General features: G+C 37.8%; 1 long non-coding RNA gene across 1 annotated transcript; it reads left to right on the top strand.

Annotated features, from left to right (window-relative positions):
* Positions 1–155: 155 nt before the first annotated feature.
* LOC129923878 (uncharacterized) lies at positions 156–5,759 on the top strand. Its single transcript, XR_008775824.1, has 2 exons — positions 156–391; positions 5,456–5,759. It is a non-coding gene; the product is annotated as an uncharacterized LOC129923878 (long non-coding RNA).
* The last annotated feature ends 2,995 nt before the right edge of the window (positions 5,760–8,754 follow it).

Genomic DNA, 8,754 nt, shown 5'->3' with positions numbered 1-8,754 from the left:
CCAATTTGTACTGGTAACAGTTTTTGTAGCTGCTCCTCTGCTGATCTTCTGAGAAATCTTCTTTTAGAAATTGTGTTTGCTTTTCTTCGGAGAAATCTCCATTGACTATCATTCACGTCACCGATTAGAGCTAGCGTTTAACGGAAGTAAGTAAATGTCTATGACTACGATTTTATAAACATACGTCTACTCTATTATACTCAAGATATTTTACATCTAATAGATTAGATAATTATACTCCTTAAACTATTGAAATCTACATTACACTCAAGATCTAGCACAATGTTGTCTTATAATCAAATATTTCAGCTGGTCAATATCCTTGACATCGTGATGACCATTTTAAAAGCAGTGTATGTATGTGCACAGTCACAGTGGTAATCTGTTCTGTGTAAGTATTGATTAACAAACAAACTGTACGTATATCGTATATCTAGATCTATATCTTCATTTTCCTTATCTCAGTCTGTTGGGGCACCACACATGATATGTCGACCCTCTTTATCCATTTATCTTCGTCTTTTACAGGTATAAGATTCTCTTCTATAGTTAGGCCAGTCTGTCAAGGTTCTTTTCTTCTTTAAAGTCTAAACATCAACTCTAGAAACTAAAGTCCAACAGTCCTGGACTAGAAACAATAAACACAGTTTTACTATGAGTTACATCCCATTCAACAAACATCTCACAAAACAAAAGTCAACAACCTGAATTGTCCCCCTTCTCCTCTTTAGTTAACAGGAGTCCCAGGCTGACCAGAACTGAGTCCGGACACCGTCCATGCCTTAATATTGTCCTGCCATCTCTTTGGGTCCTGCCATCGCTCTTGCTTTTCTTTTCTCTGGTATAGAAAAGTTGTTGCGAGCCCCGAAGATCTCATTACATGGCCATCGAGTGTTAACTTCTTGTTTTTTTGTCGTCAGAAGTCCATCGTCACTGTGATTCTGTTTCCATGTTTGTAATCAGATTTGTGTAGATCTACGTGATGCCTAAAACCATTCTGTAACATTTTAATTCCATGGCTAGGATCTTTCTTTCTAATTCTGCAGTCCAGGATTCGCCCGCGAATGACCACCATGATCAATGCGGGATCGATGTGATTTTTGCTCTGAGAGCTATGCTCTTTCCAAATAAGTACTGAGTAACAATATGTAGGAACGTGGACTAGTGGAGGCAGTGCTCAGAACCCACGCCTGGTATTTGCAAGTTAATTGCATGCTGACAACTACTTGTGAAAGCAGTGCTCTGAGCAGAGATCAAATTCGATTTCTACTGCCCAATTGAAAGCGGTATTTCTACTACTGAGGAACCCCCCTATACACATTTAGGAAGTAGTATATCAATAAATGCCAATCAAAGGATGAGGTAGACTTCACGTTCCATAGCGCCTTTTGCAGACTTCACGAATAAGTATGGTTAAGGAAAGGACTTTGCATATTAACAATCTTAAAGGTCTACAGCGCTGTAGACCTTCTCTCACTTTTAAGGCTAAATGTTTTAGAGTCCTGGACTTTATAGAACCGCTGTACCAAACATCTTAACTCTTTCTCTCCGTAATTATTTACCACATTCTGGTGGAATCAACGTTGGTATCGTTAGTTGGGAGAGAAAGAGTTAATTCCAACCACATAAGCTTCCAAGAAAAATACACTAGGCATATTAGTTTGACCACATCCGTCGACAGCATCCGTTTCATTGCAAAAAAAAAGTCCCTATTGTAATGGGCTGGACATGTAATTCCTATGTCTGATTGTTGACTTTCTCCTAAAGGACTATTAATGGGGAGATATAGAGGACGTTTTTTATGGGGTCTATACAAGAGATTTAAAGATATTCTCAAAGCTTCATCAAGAAATGTGAAACTGACAGCCATGATAGGGAGAACAAAAATCCACAGTTGCTCCTTTCAGGCTACAACTCTAAGAGGATAGCCGACAGACGAATAAACTTCGAATAATGCAGAAAGTGCTGCGAAAGGCTCAACATACTCATGCCCTGGTTCAATCAACGACAAGATGACATTTCGCAACCACCGTCGAGTGAATAAGATAGTGCAAAGTGTGGCAGAAATAGTGGTCGGTTTAAGAGCAATGCTGGGGCATCCTTTCTCATTGGTGTCTTCATGTCTTGTGATCTGGTCTAGTAATTAACAAACAATGCAGTGCTTAGAAATCTGACCAAATTTTCCCCACCTTTTTAATACGTTCAGCGGATTCTGATTTACATTAGACATTAATCAGTGCGCCTGATTACAATGTGTGCCTGATTACATTGTTTGCCTGATTACATTGGGCTTGTGTGCCTGATAGCATTGGGCTTGTGAGCTTGATTACATTGGGCTTGTGTGCATGGGCGCCCGCAGGTTTTTTTTTTTTTTGCAGGGGGTTGCAAGTTGCCACCTATGGCTCAAAGTCGTAGCTTCAACTTTTTTATTACAGAGAATATTAAAGAAAAGAACTGGTGCCCCCCCCCCCCCATACCTATACGCTATTAAGTTCACTGTAAATACTTGTTTCATGAAATAAAAACACAACATATGAACAAATAAGAACGCTTTGGTAAATTTATCCATGCTACCCGACGGTCGATCAAACAAAAATGTAAACACTGCCAAAATTGTCCATAACTTTACTAAACTTTACTCTACTACTGCATTGCTTCTCGTCGCGATGGAAAAGCCGGCGACAAAAGCTTATCTAGCAGTTCTGGTATTCTTCTTTACGTTGCAATTATTGTATCGATTTAGGCTGTAGACAAAACAGGTTGAACTGAGCATTAGTATTGCTTGAAAATCGAGACGTTAATGAAGAAACACAAATCAAGATGCGGAGTGTAAAGTCATGTGTTTTGTAAATAATCCCATAATCCAAACTTGTTATTGCTCGTTGTGTCTGTCGACTTTAAACTCTCGGGCAGCACCAACTCAAGACCAAGTTAGTTGACCAGCAGTCTCGCCTTCCTCAAGATGCCATCCTTGAAGTGTTCCTCAGCATGGTCAAGTTGGTTTGTGATTATGTCACTAGTGTGACTCCTGATGTGTTGTTGAGCTTATGCTAAGATGGATAGACTGCAACGTCACGGAAACTGGTTCAAGAACAGATGATGAATAATTGACTACAATTAAAAAAAAACAAGTCAGAAACACGTGAGAAGCAGGCACTGATTACACATAAGCAATTTGTCTGGTTTCACTTACAGCCGCTATTTTAAAATACGCCAAACAGTCAAAGATATTCTCAAAGTTGTGACTTAAAGCGCGAATGAATTCGTATTTCTCAGTCTATCGTGTCAAACACAAACGAGATAAATTTAACACCAACGCTCAGGCTTGAGACCAACAGCATTATGGATAACTGAAACGTCATGCAGGTCATTGATAACAAGGTTAAGTCTGTGATTTGCGCAATGGACTAAGGCTGCTTTTTTAAAATATATTTTTCACTCATCCTTGCCTGAACACAGTTCTGAATGCTATCCATTACGAGGCAGCCATCGTAACCTTGGCCGAGTAGTTTGTTCGTGTGTAAAATGCAGATAATGTATTCGCTGACAATGACGTTAGACACAGGCAGTGCGTCTCTCTAAACAACAATGGTAAAACCAACGAATTCTTCTCGAGTACAATCGCCATCAGCAAATCCAACGCTTAAACATATCTATTCAGTGGCTGAGATATCTGCAGTATCATTACCGAAATACAAAGAAAACGCAGTTAATTCCTGATGCTGCTGCTCGTATATTTTGGTTTCTTGCTGCTGCCAGTGCTCCGTCGATACATATCAACATTTCGACTCAGACGATGGTATGTGAAGAACTTTCTTACATCTCTTCTCTAGTCAACTGGTGGACGTGTTCGTTCTGCTATTTGATCGAGTGCTAACAATGACCTCAACACCGCAAGACGGAAATACATCTGGTTCAAAGAAACGTTCACTTATAGCAAATCGAAAGCCAGCTGGTGAGAAGTTTTCATCCGGGACAAGAAACAACAACAACAAAAATTTTATCATAGTCTAGGCCTTTACTAAATATAATTATAACTAGAATTATGTGCAAATGAAAACAAATCGTCACGACTAACGTGCTATAGAATATTGAATTGCAAACCTATAATAAAGCGTAATGGTCGGACATGAACTACAGATTAGCTTATTCAGCCCTTATTCTAGTTTATTACAACAATAGCTTATCCTTATTAACTTTATTTGAATGGAAGCACTACATGTTAAGTTGCTTCCTAGCAGAAGTTAATTGAGTTGAAGTTGTAAAAAACTGGCTAAAATGTGACTACCCAGAATTCAGAGAGGTGCACGTACATGAACAGCCATCAATTCCTGATAAGCCAATGCTAGCCTACTACAACTGTACTTTAGTCACGTGTTCAGTTGCTACTTCGATTTTATTGATCTGATGGTGCAAAAAAATGGCTAGAATTCGGCTACTCGGAATCCGCCTTGCACCTACCTGAGGGTGCATATGTTTGTGTGCCTGATTCCAGAAACTTCCAATGTGCAAGGTTTATTTTGTGAATGAGTCGGTACATTATTGTCCATGCCCCATTTAGATGTACGTTCTGACGTTGTCGCTGAAGTCACCGGGCTCACCTAACATTAAAAGATGTCAACAAACTGTCAGCTATTTGAGAATAGTTAATAGATCGTCAACCTTGTGTATTATCTGGATAATTCTTTTTTCAACAACCACAGCAATAACAGTTCTCTCTTTTCTCAACAGCCAAAGTGATTCAGTCTCTCTCTTTTCTCAACAGCCAAAGTGATTTAATCTCTCTCTCTCTCTCTTTCTCTCTCTCTCTCTCTTGTCAACAGCCAAAGTGATTCAGTCTCTCTCTTTTCTCAACAGCCAAAGTGATTTAATCTCTCTCTCTCTCTCTTTCTCTCTCTCTTGTCAACAGCGAAAGTGATTCAGTCTCTCTCTTTTCTCAACAGCCAAAGTGATTTAATCTCTCTCTCTCTTTCTCTCTCTCTTTCTCTTGTCAACAGCCAAAGTGATTCAGTCTCTCTCTTTTCTCAACAGCCAAAGTGATTTAATCTCTCTCTCTCTCTTTCTCTCTCTCTTTCTCTTGTCAACAGCCAAAGTGATTCACTCTCTTTTCTCAACAGCCAAAGTGATTTAATCTCTCTCTCTCTCTTGTCAACAGCCAAAGTGATTCAGTCTCTCTCTTTTCTCAACAGCCAAAGTGATTTAATCTCTCTCTCTCTCTTTCTCTCTCTCTCTTGTCAACAGCCTAAGTGATTCAGTCTCTCTCTTTTCTCAACAGCCAAAGTGATTTAATCTCTCTCTCTCTTTCTCTCTTTCTCTCTCTTGTCAACATCCAAAGTGATTCAGTCTCTCTCTTTTCTCAACAGCCAAAGTGATTTAATCTCTCTCTCTCTTTCTCTCTCTCTCTCTCTCTCTTGTCAACAGCCAAAGTGATTCAGTCTCTCTCTTTTCTCAACAGCCAAAATGGCTCCAACATGACGACAGCTCACAAAGATGTACTCATTAAACTTCTGTTGACTGTCAAGAAATGTATAACAATAAAAAAAAATTGGGCATGAAACTAAAAACCAAATGTCAGAACCGAAACAGATTCAAGCAACAAGTGTTAGAGGCTTCTGACAAAACACAACAAGAACAAAATAGCATGTATCTCAAGTGTTGAGCTCTCAAGGAAACTTAGATATGTAGTATTGTAATATCAAGTTGTACTACTAATAAAGATTTCAAAAATTGAATAAAAACTGAGTTCATCTGACCGAAAACGTTTGAATCTTTTTGTTTGCTTGTCTTGTGTTTGTCTTGTGTTTGTCTTGTGTTTGTCTTGCTAATATTTCTCTAGTATTTTAATATATGGGAAATCAGAATAACAAGAAAATCATAAAAAATACATTAAAAAAACAACAACAACAACAAAAAAGCTTATACGAAGTGTAATTGTATCAATTAGTTTTGATCAGTCATGTAATTAAATTTGTAATAGAGCTAGACCAACAACAACTAATATGGGCGATTAGAAATATTTTTACCAATTGTATTTGTTTAGCGCTATTTCATGCTTTTAGTTTTCTCACTACGCTATGACTTGTCTGGAAAATTTGAGGGAGCTGTAAGAAAGAAAGGGATATCTGGGTGAATTTTACTGTTATTGGTTTTTAAAAGCATTTACGAAAATCAAAAACAAAAAAAAAAAAGGGGGGGGGGGAAAGACCTGAAATCGAGGTCGTGTCTAACACTTCCTTGGGCTGTCGTGCTAACCACTCTGGTAGTGAGGTGCTTATAACTAGAGAAGATTGTATAGTTATATATTGCTTTTTTTTTTTTTTATTTAGAGCGGCGACCTTTAAGGGGGCTAATTCAGCTTATACCACCACTTCAGTCAAGTACAATTTCTGTTCCTTGTAAGAGATACCAAACAAAATAATTAATTACCAATAGTTAATTGATTATTTGTTGTTGTTTTTATTAGCGGCCCCCGAAAGGGGAAAAGACGCTATTAGTTTTGTGCGAAATGTCTGTCCGTCTGTCCCCTTTAGATCTCATAAACTAGAAAACATATTGAAAATCCGACATCACAATATTTTAGACCATTCAAAGTTCTGATGCATCGGCTACTTTTTTTTTTCTGAAAGCGAAAAATCTAATTTTTAAAATCAGTTATGCAAGCAGTTTTTTAAAGAGAAAAAGCTAATTAGTTTGCATTATTAGTTAGACCTAATTTAAAATAAATAGTAATCTTATAAACTTCATTTTTCTGAACATTTTTTTATTGCGGAATTTCTTTTTTATTTTTTTTTTTTTTTTTTTGAGGATTCGAATAAGAGATTGAGCCTTTTCAAAACAATTAGATCAATTATAAGACATCAGTTAGGCCAGGGGAGGCGCGGCGGCTAAGCGCTTGGCTTCCGAACCGGGGGTCCCGGGTTCGAATCCTGTTGAAGACTGGTATTTTCAACTTTGGAATCTTTGGGCGCCTCTAGTCCACTCAGCTCTAATGGGTACCTGACATTAGTTGGGGAAAAGTATAGGCGGTTGGTCGTTGTGCTGGCTTCATGACACCCTCGCTAACCGTAGGCCACAAAAACAGATGAACTTTACATCATCTGCTCTATAGACCACAAGGTCTAAAAGGGGAACTAGTTAGGCCAGGTTCACATCTAACTTTGCATTCACTTGCACCTATCCTTTGATCTGCGGGACCGTTGGGGCACTACACAAGATCTGTTAACCTTCTTTCTCCATTCTTATCTCATTTGTCTTTGATATAATTTCATTTGGATGTTCTTTCTGAAAATATTGAAGCCTGCCTGGGTGGACCACTTCGGGGGCCGATTTTGAGTTTGTGTTTCCACACAAACTGTCTTTTGTAACCTTGTTTAGTTTCTTTTCGTGTATAGTATTTAAAATTGAATGTATAAACTGTTGAATACTTAATGCGAACAATGCAAATAGTCTAAATATAGCTTGTTAATAATAAAACATCACCATTACCTTTTTAGCAAATTAAAAATTAATGCGTTGTTTAATACCCTACCTTCTATAAACAATGGGAGGCGCGGTGGCTGAGCGGTAAAGCGCTTAACTTCCGGGGTTCAAATCCTGGTGAAGACTGGGATTTTTAATTTCGGGATCTTCGGGCGCCTCTGAGTCCACCCAGCCCTAAAGGGTACCTGACATTAGTTGGGGAAAGTAAAGGCTGTTGGTCGTTGTGCTGGCCCCATGACACCCTCGTTAACCGTAGGCCACAGAAACAGATGACCTTTACATCATCTGCTCTATAGACCACAAGGTCTGAAAGGGGAACTGTACTTTTACTCTATAAACAATAAAAGCTACTTCAAAAGAGAAGATAACTGCGTCCTACGCGTAACCGACTCAATCTTGTTTAATCATATGTTTCAGGTAAAAGAAATAATTATGCAAAATTTCAGCTTGATCCGAGATTGGTTGTGGGAGAAATAATGAGTCCAAACTTTTTACCAGAAATACATACAGACTTAGTGGCGCGGAGTTGATATAAGCTTTGTAAAAAGTAGAGCCTACTGATCTATGATAATAATGGCCATGTTTTTTTTTTTCAAAAAAAAATATTTGTACATTAATCTGTACCTCTTCTTCGTTAAAATAATCGATAGAGTAATTTTTTTTCCGCGGTTCAGAAAAATGTTTAGGTAAAAGCGGCATAAAAAATATATTTAAAAAAGTATCATATTACTATTCTTGTACTATTCCTACAAAAACACTACAACTCTAGATAATTAATATCCTGTAGGTTATCTCTTCCTGGCAGCTATAGTGTAAAATCCAATTTTCCTTTACCTCTCAACTACAACAAATACTTAAGTCTTCAACTTTAAACAAAATGTTTTTTTACCTTTCGTTTTCATTTTATGCCTTTTAAAAATTCCTTCTCAACATTGATTTTAAATGGAAAACTGATTTCTCTTTTTTTCTCTCTCTTTATTCACTCTATTTCACTCTACTGTAATCATATATTATTATCTATTCGGTAATGTTTTTGTTGTAATTTGTTGGGTTTGTTGTGTGTGCCCTCTGTGCTAGGGTCAAAATCTTGTTAGTTTGGCTTGTTGTGTAGACCCTCTGTTCTCGGTTAATATCTTATTAGTTATTTCTAACTGTGTTATAGGGAAGTAATGTGGAGCTCTTTGCACCCAGCATAGAGACGGGCAGCTTTGATTATGCTAGTACGTTCTCAGAACTGAAAAAAAAAGAAAGAAAGAACGATGTTAATGAAAGCTT

Source organism: Biomphalaria glabrata, chromosome 18, assembly GCF_947242115.1.
Source record: "Biomphalaria glabrata chromosome 18, xgBioGlab47.1, whole genome shotgun sequence".
Lineage (NCBI taxonomy): Eukaryota > Metazoa > Mollusca > Gastropoda > Planorbidae > Biomphalaria > Biomphalaria glabrata.
This window is presented reverse-complemented; position numbering and strand designations above follow the sequence as displayed.